This window comes from Bubalus kerabau, chromosome 1, assembly GCF_029407905.1.
Source record: "Bubalus kerabau isolate K-KA32 ecotype Philippines breed swamp buffalo chromosome 1, PCC_UOA_SB_1v2, whole genome shotgun sequence".
In the NCBI taxonomy this organism is placed as follows: Eukaryota; Metazoa; Chordata; class Mammalia; order Artiodactyla; family Bovidae; genus Bubalus; species Bubalus kerabau.
This window is the reverse complement of record NC_073624.1, coordinates 174,833,543-174,843,630: the sequence shown is the minus strand read 5'-3', so window position 1 is coordinate 174,843,630 and position 10,088 is coordinate 174,833,543.

Genomic DNA, 10,088 nt, shown 5'->3' with positions numbered 1-10,088 from the left:
GGAGAGTGAGCTTGGAGGAGTCAGCCAGGAACCCACATTGACCCCCTCCTCCAGGGCTATCCCCTCTCAAGTGTTAGGCAGTTCAGAGGAGGGGAGAGGGGCCAGTAGGGGGTTTGGATGTTCACCTCCCCCTCCCCTTGGGCCTAGACTGTGAGGGATGCATGGTGGTCTGCTCCGCCTCTCGACTCTCCTAACTCCTTAGGCTAAGGGCCGAACGAGTTGACTTTTGATTTTACCGGCCCTTCGCCCACCACCAGCCCCGCCCGTCAGGAATGAGTTCAAGGAAAGGAGGCACCTGTCCCTTTAAGAACACCCGCGTCCACGCCAGCACAGCCCCGCGCTAGCAGTACACGGGAAGCCACCGCGGCGGGGAGCGGGCGGGCGGGGCTGGGTTTGTGAATGGAGAGCACAGCACAGGGGGAGGGGAGAAAGGGGGAGGGGCAGCGGGGGCGGTTCCCGGCTCCCGGGCCTTCCCACCAGGGTCCAGAAGGCCGGGGTTCATCATCCTTCTCTCTCTCTCTCTCCCCATCTCTAGATTTCTCTCTCTCATTCTCTTTCACACACACACACACACACACACACACACACACACACACATCACACTCCGGGCTGCCTAAGGTGTCCTGAAGCCTGCTGGCTCAGGCTTGGCCAATACACCTCTTCTTCCACCTCAGCCTTCTGGAAGGGAGTAGAAGTGAGGGGAGGTGGACCTCGGTACTTAAAACCCAAGGTTGAGATCTCTATAAGCCTTGAACCCTGGTTGGGCCACCACCCCTGCCGCCAAGGCCCCTTGCTGAGAACTCAGGAGTGCCCCAGGCGCCTTGGTCCAGGTGGGCTGGCTTCTCCCCTACCCTGCCTCAGGGGTGCGGCGGCGGGTTGGGGGGGCGGGGGAAGGAGTCATGCCCCTCCGGAATCTCTCACTCCACCCACCCAAACGCAGAGCGTGGGCCTGGGCGTGGGCCTCGGTGCAGATGGCGTTCTGGCCCCAAAATAGCTCCACCCCACCTCTCCCTTCCTCCCTCCCTCCAGCTCAAAGTGGGTGAGGTGAGGATGGGCCGTGAGGGGTGCAGGGGGTACTGTACTTCCAAGGGGTCGGCTCCCTGAGGAGAAGGTCGGATAGGTGTTTGTTCGGTGGGGCCAAAGAGGGCTGAGAGGGTGAGGCCCTCAGGCGACTCCCCCAGCCCCCACTAGGGAAACCAAAGAGGTAACTGGAAAAGCGCCTCCAGACCCCTCCATCACAGCACTCTTAGGATGCTGGAAGGGGTCTCCCCGGCCTCCTCCCTCAGTCCTCTCCACTCCCAGGGTGAGGAGTGCCTAGAGCTCACCGGTAGCCCTAATAGGCAAGCCCCTCTACCCAAATCTTACACGCCCAGGGCTTGGAGACCGCTCCCCCTGCACTCCTCCGAATTCCGAGGCGGGTCCGCAGCCCAGCCCACAGTCCAAGACTCCTTCCAAGGACCCTGCAGGATTCATTCGAACTACAGCTCCTTCCACACGAACCCTCTAATAACTTGTTCAACACAGACAACCCAGACTAGACCGTTTCCAGATGGAGCCCCGAACCCCTGCCCGCGTCCACACGGGCCTCCGCGTTCAGCCATGTCCACACGACCCCAGCAGGGGCAACCAGCACCCCTTAAGGGCCCAGCTGTGTCTACACGGATCACCTTCTCAGGCACCCTGACTTCTCTACAAGGGCCACCCCCTCAGAAGTCCAGTCGCGTGTACGCGGGTCACCCCCTCAGGAGCCCAGCCGCATCCACACGGACCCCGAGCCCAGTTAGGGTCCACATCGCTCCCCGTCCCGCAGCCTCGCCTCCTACCTCCAACGCAAAGCAGAGACATGTCTCCAGAGTCGCCGGCGGGCCGGCTCTGTCAGGTCAGGTTTAGCTGCCGCTGGGGTGGGGCATGGCGGGGGCTGCAGCCCGCGCTGGCTCAGCTCACGCCGGGGCCCGGCCTCCGCCGCCGGCCATCTTGGTTCAGCACCGGGGGCGCGGACAGCTCCTGACGTGGTGCTGATGTGAGCCTGGCGGGCGGAGCCCACGGACGCCTGATGGGGCGCGGGCGCAGCGAGCTCGAGGGGTGGGGGTGGGGTTTAAAGGGCCGGAGCAGGGTGGGGGCTGAGGGCGGCCACCACGCAGATTCCCTTCTGATTCTACGTGTTTTCGTTTCTCCTTTAGCTCTCAACCTCAAGATCTTGGCTGTCTCTCTGCTCTTTCTGAGTATCTCTATTTCTCTGTCTCTTTGCCTTTGTCTCTCTGTTCTCCTCTCTGGCTCCCGGTCTCTCTCAGTAATGTGTCTCCCTCTGTGCCTCTGTCCAGTCTCTCTGTGTCTCTGATACGTCCTGTTTAGGTCTCTGTGTCCCTGTTTTGCTCAGCCTGTGGATCTTTGCACATACTTGGACTGGATTCCATCCTTCACTCCCTTGTGTAACTGGCAACTCCTATTCATCCATCAATGCCCAGTTTGAATATACCCTTCTCCAGAAAGCCTTACCTAATTCCCCCAAACTGAGCCCTGACTCCACCTTTCTGGACTCCCCTGGATTCCAACTCTTCCTCTGGTTGGGCCCTGACCCCAGCATAGCTCTGCTCACCATCTCTCTCCACACATCTGACCCAGCAGTTCCAAGTGAGCTGGTGGCCAACAAACCTGTTCACTCCGTAATGCCAGTACCTAGAACAGTCCCAGAGGCTGAGCCCCAGAGAGTCCCCAGCCCCCAGCATACATGAAGGAACTTCATCAACACAAGATGTATATGGAGTTAGTGAAGCCTGTGTTCAAAACCCAACTCTGCCTGTAATCACCAGCATGACCTCAGACAAGTCATGTGACCACTCTGCCTCAGTTTCCCTGCCTGTAAAACAGAGGTAACAGGAACTCCTTCACAGAGTTGCAGGATATACTGTATAAGTTAACACCTGAAAGCACTTGGGATAGTAATATATAACATTAACCATTGTTGTGATTCTCATTGCCTTAACATTTTTTATTCCATATCCATTAACCATAGGTAAGGACTTTGTCATTGTTCAGTCACTCAGTCGTGTCTGACTCTTTGTGACCCCATGGACTGAAGCACACCAGGCTTCCTTGTCCTTCACCATCTCTCAGAGCATGCTCAAACTCATGTCCATTGAGTCAGTGATGCCATCCAACCATCTTGCCATATCATCCCCTTCTCCTGCCTTCAATCTTTCCCAGCATCAGGGTCTTTTCTAATGAGTCAGTGCTTCAAATCAGGTGGGCAAAGTGGTGGAGCTTCAGCTTCAGTCCTTCCAATGAATATTCAGGGTTGATTTCCTTTAAGATTGACTGGTTCGATCTCCATGCAGTCCAAGGGACTCTCAAAAGTCTCCTCCAACACCAGAGCCCCAAAGCATCAGTTCTTCAACATTCAGCCTTCTTTATGGTCCAACTCTCACATCAATACAACTGGAAAAACCAAAGCTTTGGCTATATGGACTTTTGTCGGTAAGGTGATGTCTCTGCTTTTTAATATGCTATCTAGGTTTGTCGTAGCTTTTCTTCCAAGGAGCAAGCATGAGGAATAAGGAGCAGCAATGACAGGTGCTTGAATACAGAACAGTATCATCACAGTGGAAGATCCTGTGGGCCGCTGCCCCTCCCCAATCTATTGTCTCGGCTCTGAAGGATGAACTATGTTGTATTTGTTTTTCATTCTCCTACTTTTCCTCATAGTTTTACCACATATTTATCATGGTTCCGGTTTGTATATTTTTTACTTGACACAACTAGAATGAAACTCACATTCTTATAACTTTGAGTGTGCATGCAACATGATTTTACTGATATTCATCTGAGTTTCTATGGTTAGGTGTACAGCATGCATTTTCACTGCTGTACAGTATTCCTCTGACCTATTACATTTTATTAAAGTATTTGTTTATTTAATTATATGGAATGCAGGATCTTAGTTCTCCAACCAGGGATCAAACCCATTCCCCCTGCAGTGGGAGCGAGGAGTCTTAATCCTGGATTGCCAGAGAAGTTCCTGATTAGTACATCTTTATCTACCTTCCAGTTGGTGAACTTTAAGGTCGTTTGCCCACTGGGATTATCACAAACACAGCTTTTATAACCATTCTCAGAAATGTAGGCTGGTACACGCGAGTAGTGATAGCTTGATCATAAAACACCTACATACTTGGCTTCATGAAATAATATTCAACTTGTTTTGATGTGGCTTCAGCAATCTACATTGCAATAGCATCAGATAAGCATCTGACTGTTCCACATCCTTGCCAACACTTTGAGTTGTCTGGGTTTTTGAATTGTTCCAAAATAGAATGGGTGAAATGGTGCCTCATTTTGGTCTTGATTAGCTTTCCGATTGCTCATAACGTAGAACACTTTTTGTAATTTTTTGGTTTCTTATTAGGGTGAAATGCCTGTTGAAGTCTTTTATTTAAAAAATATGGTGGTCTTTTCCTATTGATTTGTAGTTATGAATCTGTTGTTGGTTTCATGTGTTGTAAAAATCTCCAATTTTGTGGCTTGTTTTTATTCTATTCATGGTGTCATTTTCTCAACAGAAGCTCTTAATTTTTAAAATAACCTTTTTATTTTGGAAAGATGTTGGATGTATAAAAAAAGCTGCAGAAGTACAGAGCTCTAAAAAGCACGGAGCATTTCTGTATATCCTTCATCCAGCCTCCACTAATATTAACATCTTACATATGGTTACAAGGTACATCATACTCAGTTGCTCAGTCATGTCTGACTCTCTGTACCTCATGGACTGTAGTTTACCAGGATCCTCTGTCCATGGAATTTTCCAGGCAAGAATACTGGAGTGGGTTGCTGTTTCCTACTCTAGGGGATCTTCCCGACCCAGGGATCGAACTTGCGTCTCTTGCATCTCCTGCTTTGGCAGGCAGATTCTTTACCACTGTACCACCTGGAAAGCCCTACAAGATACATATGTCAAAACTAAAACATCAACATTGGCATTTATTATTCACTTATTGTTAACTAAATTGCAAACTTTATATTTCACTAGTTTTTCCACTAATGGTCTCTTTCTGGTCCATGATCCAATCCAGGCTCCTGTGCTGCATTTAGTCATCTTATCTCCTTGGTCTCCTCCTCTCTGTGAGTTTCTTTAGCCTCATTTTTCATGGCCTTGATAATTTTGAAGAGCACTGGTCAGGTATTTTGCTGAAAGCCCCCTGACCTGGGTTCATCTAATATTTTCTCATGATTAGACTGGGGTTATGGGGTTCGGGAGGAAGACTGCAGAGCTGGGGTTCCCTCCACATCATTTCATACTGGAGGTCCCTGATGGCCAATGACGTCACAGAACATGTTAATTTTGATCACCTGGGTAAGGTGTTATCTGCCAAGTTTATCCACTCTCAAGCTATCATTTTCACCTTTCCCTGCTCTGTCATTTGTAAGCAAATCACTAAACCCAGCCCAGACTCGTGGGGAGGGACGCTTACTCCTTGGAAAGAAAGTTATGACCAACCTAGATAGCATATTCAAAAGCAGAGACATTACTTTGCCAACAAAGGTTCGTCTAGTCAAGGCTATGGTTTTTCCTGTGGTCATGTATGGACGTGACAGTTGGACTGTGAAGAAGGCTGAATGCTGAAGAATTGATGCTTTTGAACTGTGGTGTTGGAGAAGACTCTTGAGAGTCCCTTGGACTGCAAGGAGATCCAACCAGTCCATTCTGAAGGAGATCGGCCCTGGGATTTCTTTGGAGGGAATGATGCTGAAGCTGAAGCTCCAGTACTTTGGCCACCTCATGCGAAGAGTTGACTCATTGGAAAAGACTCTGATGCTGGGAGGGATTGGGGGCAGGAGGAGAAGGGGACGACAGAGGATGAGATGGCTGGATGGCATCACTGACTCTATGGACGTGAGTCTGAGTGAACTCTAGGAGTCGGTGATGGACAGGGAGGCCTGGCGTGCTGCGATTCACGGGGTCGTGAAGAGTTGGACACGACTGAGCAACTGAACTGACTGAACTGAAGTGGTGAATGGAAGTGGTGAGTGGAAGTTTCTAAGAAGCTCTTAATTTTAAATTCCTTTATCTTATTGTCATAAAATAAACATCACAAAATATACCATTTACATATATTAAAGTGGACAGTTCAGTGGCATTTAGTATATTCACAATGTTGTGCAAGTACTAAGGTTCAGTTCAGTTCAGTTGCTAGTCGTGTCCGATTCTTTGCAACCCCGTGGACTGCAGCACCCCAGGCCTCCCTGTCCATCACCAACTCCCGGAGTTCACTCAAACTCATCTCTATTGAGTCGGTGATGCCATCCAACCATCTCATCCTCTGTCATCCCCTTCTCCTCCTGCCCTCAATCTTTTCCAGCATCAGGGTCTTTTCAAATGAGTCAGTTCTTCACATCAGGTGGCCAAAGTATTGGAGCTTCAGCTTCAGCATCAGTCCTTCCAATGAATATTCAGGACTGATTTCCTATAGGATGGACTGGTTGGATCTCCTTGCAGTCCAAGGGACTCTCAAGAGTCTTTTCCAACACCACGGTTCAAAAGCATCAATTCTTTGGTGCTCAGTTTTCTTTATAGTCCAACTCTCATATCCATATATGACCACTGGAAAAAACAGTACTACTTCTATCTAGAACAAACATTCCCATCACCCCAAAAGGAAACCCCACCCCCATCAGCAGGCACTCCCTGTTCCCCTCTCCCCTGAGGCCCTGACAACAATTAATCTGTTTTCTGTCTCTATGGATTTAATTTTAAATTCTTCCACTTGATCAATATTTACCTTTACAGTAAGCACACTTTTTTCTTTGAGGCATAATCAACATATAACATTATATTAGTTTCAGATGTACAACATAATGATTTGATATTTGCACACATTTTGAAATGCTCATCATGCGGAGTCTAGTTAACATCCATCACTATGCATAGTGACAGATTTCTTTTCTTGTGATGAAGAGACATTATGTCTTGTTTAAGGAATTCTTTCCTGTCCCAGGATCAGAAAGATATTTTCATAGCATCTTCTATATCCTAAGCCTTGTCATTTACAGTCAAGTCTTGATCTCTCTCAGAGAAGGCAATGGCGCCCCACTCCAGTACTCTTGCCTGGAAAAATCCCATGGATGGAGGAGCCTGGTAGGCTGCAGTCCATGGGGTCGCTAAGAGTCGGACATGACTGAGCGACTTCACTTTCACTTTTCACTTTCATGCATTGGAGAAGGAAATGGCAACCCACTCCAGTGTTCTTGCCTGGAGAATCCCAGGGACGGGGGAGCCTGGTGGGCTGCCATCTATGGGGTCACACAGAGTCGGACACGACTGAAGCGACTTATCAGCAGCAGCAGCATTTTGATCTCTCTTGGAACTGATTTGGGAGTGTGGAGTGAGATAAAGTCCAATTGTGTATATTTTTTCCAATGTGGATAATCAATTGTCCCAACACTCTTTAATGAAATGGTCACAAAGCAAGTTTTTGAACAAGTGTGGACTTCATAGCGGACACAGAGCAACCAGAGTACACAGTGCTGCAGGATATCTGTCCCACCTGGGGTCTGTTCTGGCTCCTTCTTCTGTCCTGGGACCATCTATCCCTGTTACAGAACTTTATGCCTGTCCTTGATATCTGCTAATAATGCCATTCTTTCATCTTCAGAGCATCCGGGTTATTCTTTTTCTCTCAGCTTGTTGGGTTCTGTGGAGAAATCCAGTTGGGACTTTGATTGAAATTGCATTGAATCTATAAACCAAATAAGGGAAGAATCTTTCCTCATATTGACTCATCCGAAGTGTGAATAAAGGTCTTTCCATTTGTCTATCTTTCAATAAAGCTGACAACTTCCTCCATAAATCTTCCATGTCTTTGTTTTTCAGATTTATTTCTAGGTAATTTGTATATTTGATGCTATGAATAAGTGGCCTTTTTAGGTTACTTTTTTTTTTTAACCTATTAGTCACAGGAGTTTAAAATGCAATTGGGTCAAGTATCTAAGAAACTTTATTAACCTTCTGTAAATCCAAGAAATAGATCTGCAGATTCTTTGAGATTTTCATTGTACACAAAGATGCCATCTGTAAATAAAGACACTTTCATTTCCTTTCCAGTCCTTTGGCCTTTCATTTCTTTTTCCTTGCCTACCATACAGGTCAGGTACTTCAGTACAATCTCAGACACCATGGTAACAGGCATCCTTCCCTTGTTCTGCATTTGAAAGAAAACATTTCAACAGTTACCATTAAATATGATACCTGCTATGGGTTTTTAATAGAAAATCAAATAAAGGAGATCTACTTCTATTTTCAGTGTGTTAAAATGTTTTTCTTTCCTTTTTTTTTTTTTTAAAGATTTTTCTTTATCATGAACAGGTGGTGAATTTTAGCAACTGCATTTCCTACATCAGTCAGGACAACTATGTAACTCTTCACCTTTAATTTGTTAGTGTGAATTATGTTCTCTTAATATGTTTGATGCCCATTGGTCTCTCTTATTCTCTCTCACCCATCCCTGATCTCTGTCCTTTTGCCAAAGACCCTGATAAATTGATCACTCAGATCCAATTAATTTTTAAGCCCCGGTGTCCCATTTCGCTCCCAGCAACAACTTGGCTCATTCCAAAGCTATTTATCTGAGCTATCTCATCTCCCCACTTAATTATGCCCTGCTGTCTTTCTATTCCTCTCTTCTCTGTGGTTCCCTTTTTCCCTGACTCTGCTCACTGTGCATCTACATTCATGAATTTTGCAAACTCCCTTGCACTCTTTATCTATCTCTCCCTCCATCTCTCACATAGCTTCCAATGTCTCACTTTCTCTCCATCATCCTATGAAATCCACAGATAAAAACTGTTGAAAGAGAGGCGATGGGAGAGAGCTCACAGACTGGTGAAAAGTGCAACACACACATATAGACACACACATCTGTGAAGTGTGCACCCGCCCCCCTCCCCACTCCACCAAATGCACACACACATCCCTCCCAGTCATCCAAGCTCCTGGCCATCCCCAGAGACTCTGCTCTTATTAAAACTTTCCAATCCCTGGTGCCAAGAGAAGCTGTGGAGAGGTTTGGGCTTTGGATAAGAAAATTCCTCCTCCACAGCATCTGCTGAGCTCAGCTTTCTAGTGGGGAATGAACAGAGCTGCTTCTAGAATCCCCAGGGCAACACTGTTTGGTCTTCAGATAAATTTCCAGTCCGTACTGGGTACATGTGATGTTTCTGGCATTGAGTGAAGCTCCATGGAAGAGACAGATATGAATCAGATGTCAATCAGTTTGTCCAGCAAACATTTCTTGGCGCCATCTGGATGCTGGGAACTACTCTTGTCAACAGGTTCCAACAAGTGACATGGTCCCTAACTCGAGAGTTGGAAATGAAAATAAGCATGCACAGAGAAAATCAAGGAAAATTAGGAGGAAAAGAGGGAGGGTCCCATGATAGAAATGGTGGAGGAGAAGGTAACTGCCTCCTCCTGGTGGAGGCAACACAGAAGCTGAGACCCAAGGAAGGAGAAGGAGACAGGCATGGGGAGGGTTTGGGGAGGGGGGTTCTAGACAGAGGGCAGAGCAGATGCAAAGGCCCTGAAGTGTGACTGTCTGGTGTGTTGGAGGAAAACCAAGGAGACTGGTGTGGCTGGAGCAGAGTGAGAGAGGTGGGAGATGAGCAAGGGTCATAAAGAGCCTAGGGGATATGGGGAGGAGTCTGAGATGCAGAGAGAGAGACTGAGAGAAGGAGACTGAGAGGGAGAGATGAGACCTCAGCCCGGAGGGCAGAACAGAGACTCAGGAGGACCAGAGACTCCATGGGCATTCTGTGACCAACAAGGCCTCATCTTCAAGAACAAACCCCATGCCAGACCTCTCTCTGATGCCCCAACTGCCCAGGTTGGAGGTGGGGAGGGGTGACTGCACTGTGCTGAGCTCAGTGTCATTTTAAGAATCTCTGATTTATCATTTTAAGGATCTCTCTGAGGCTGCTCAGGGGAGCAGGGATGTTCAGGGCAGGAATGTAAGTGGTGGAAGGCCAGGGAAGGATCCAGGAAGGAGCTGCCAGGACCCACAGGAGTGCTGGGCAGGTTTGGGTTCATTCTGAAGTCTGAG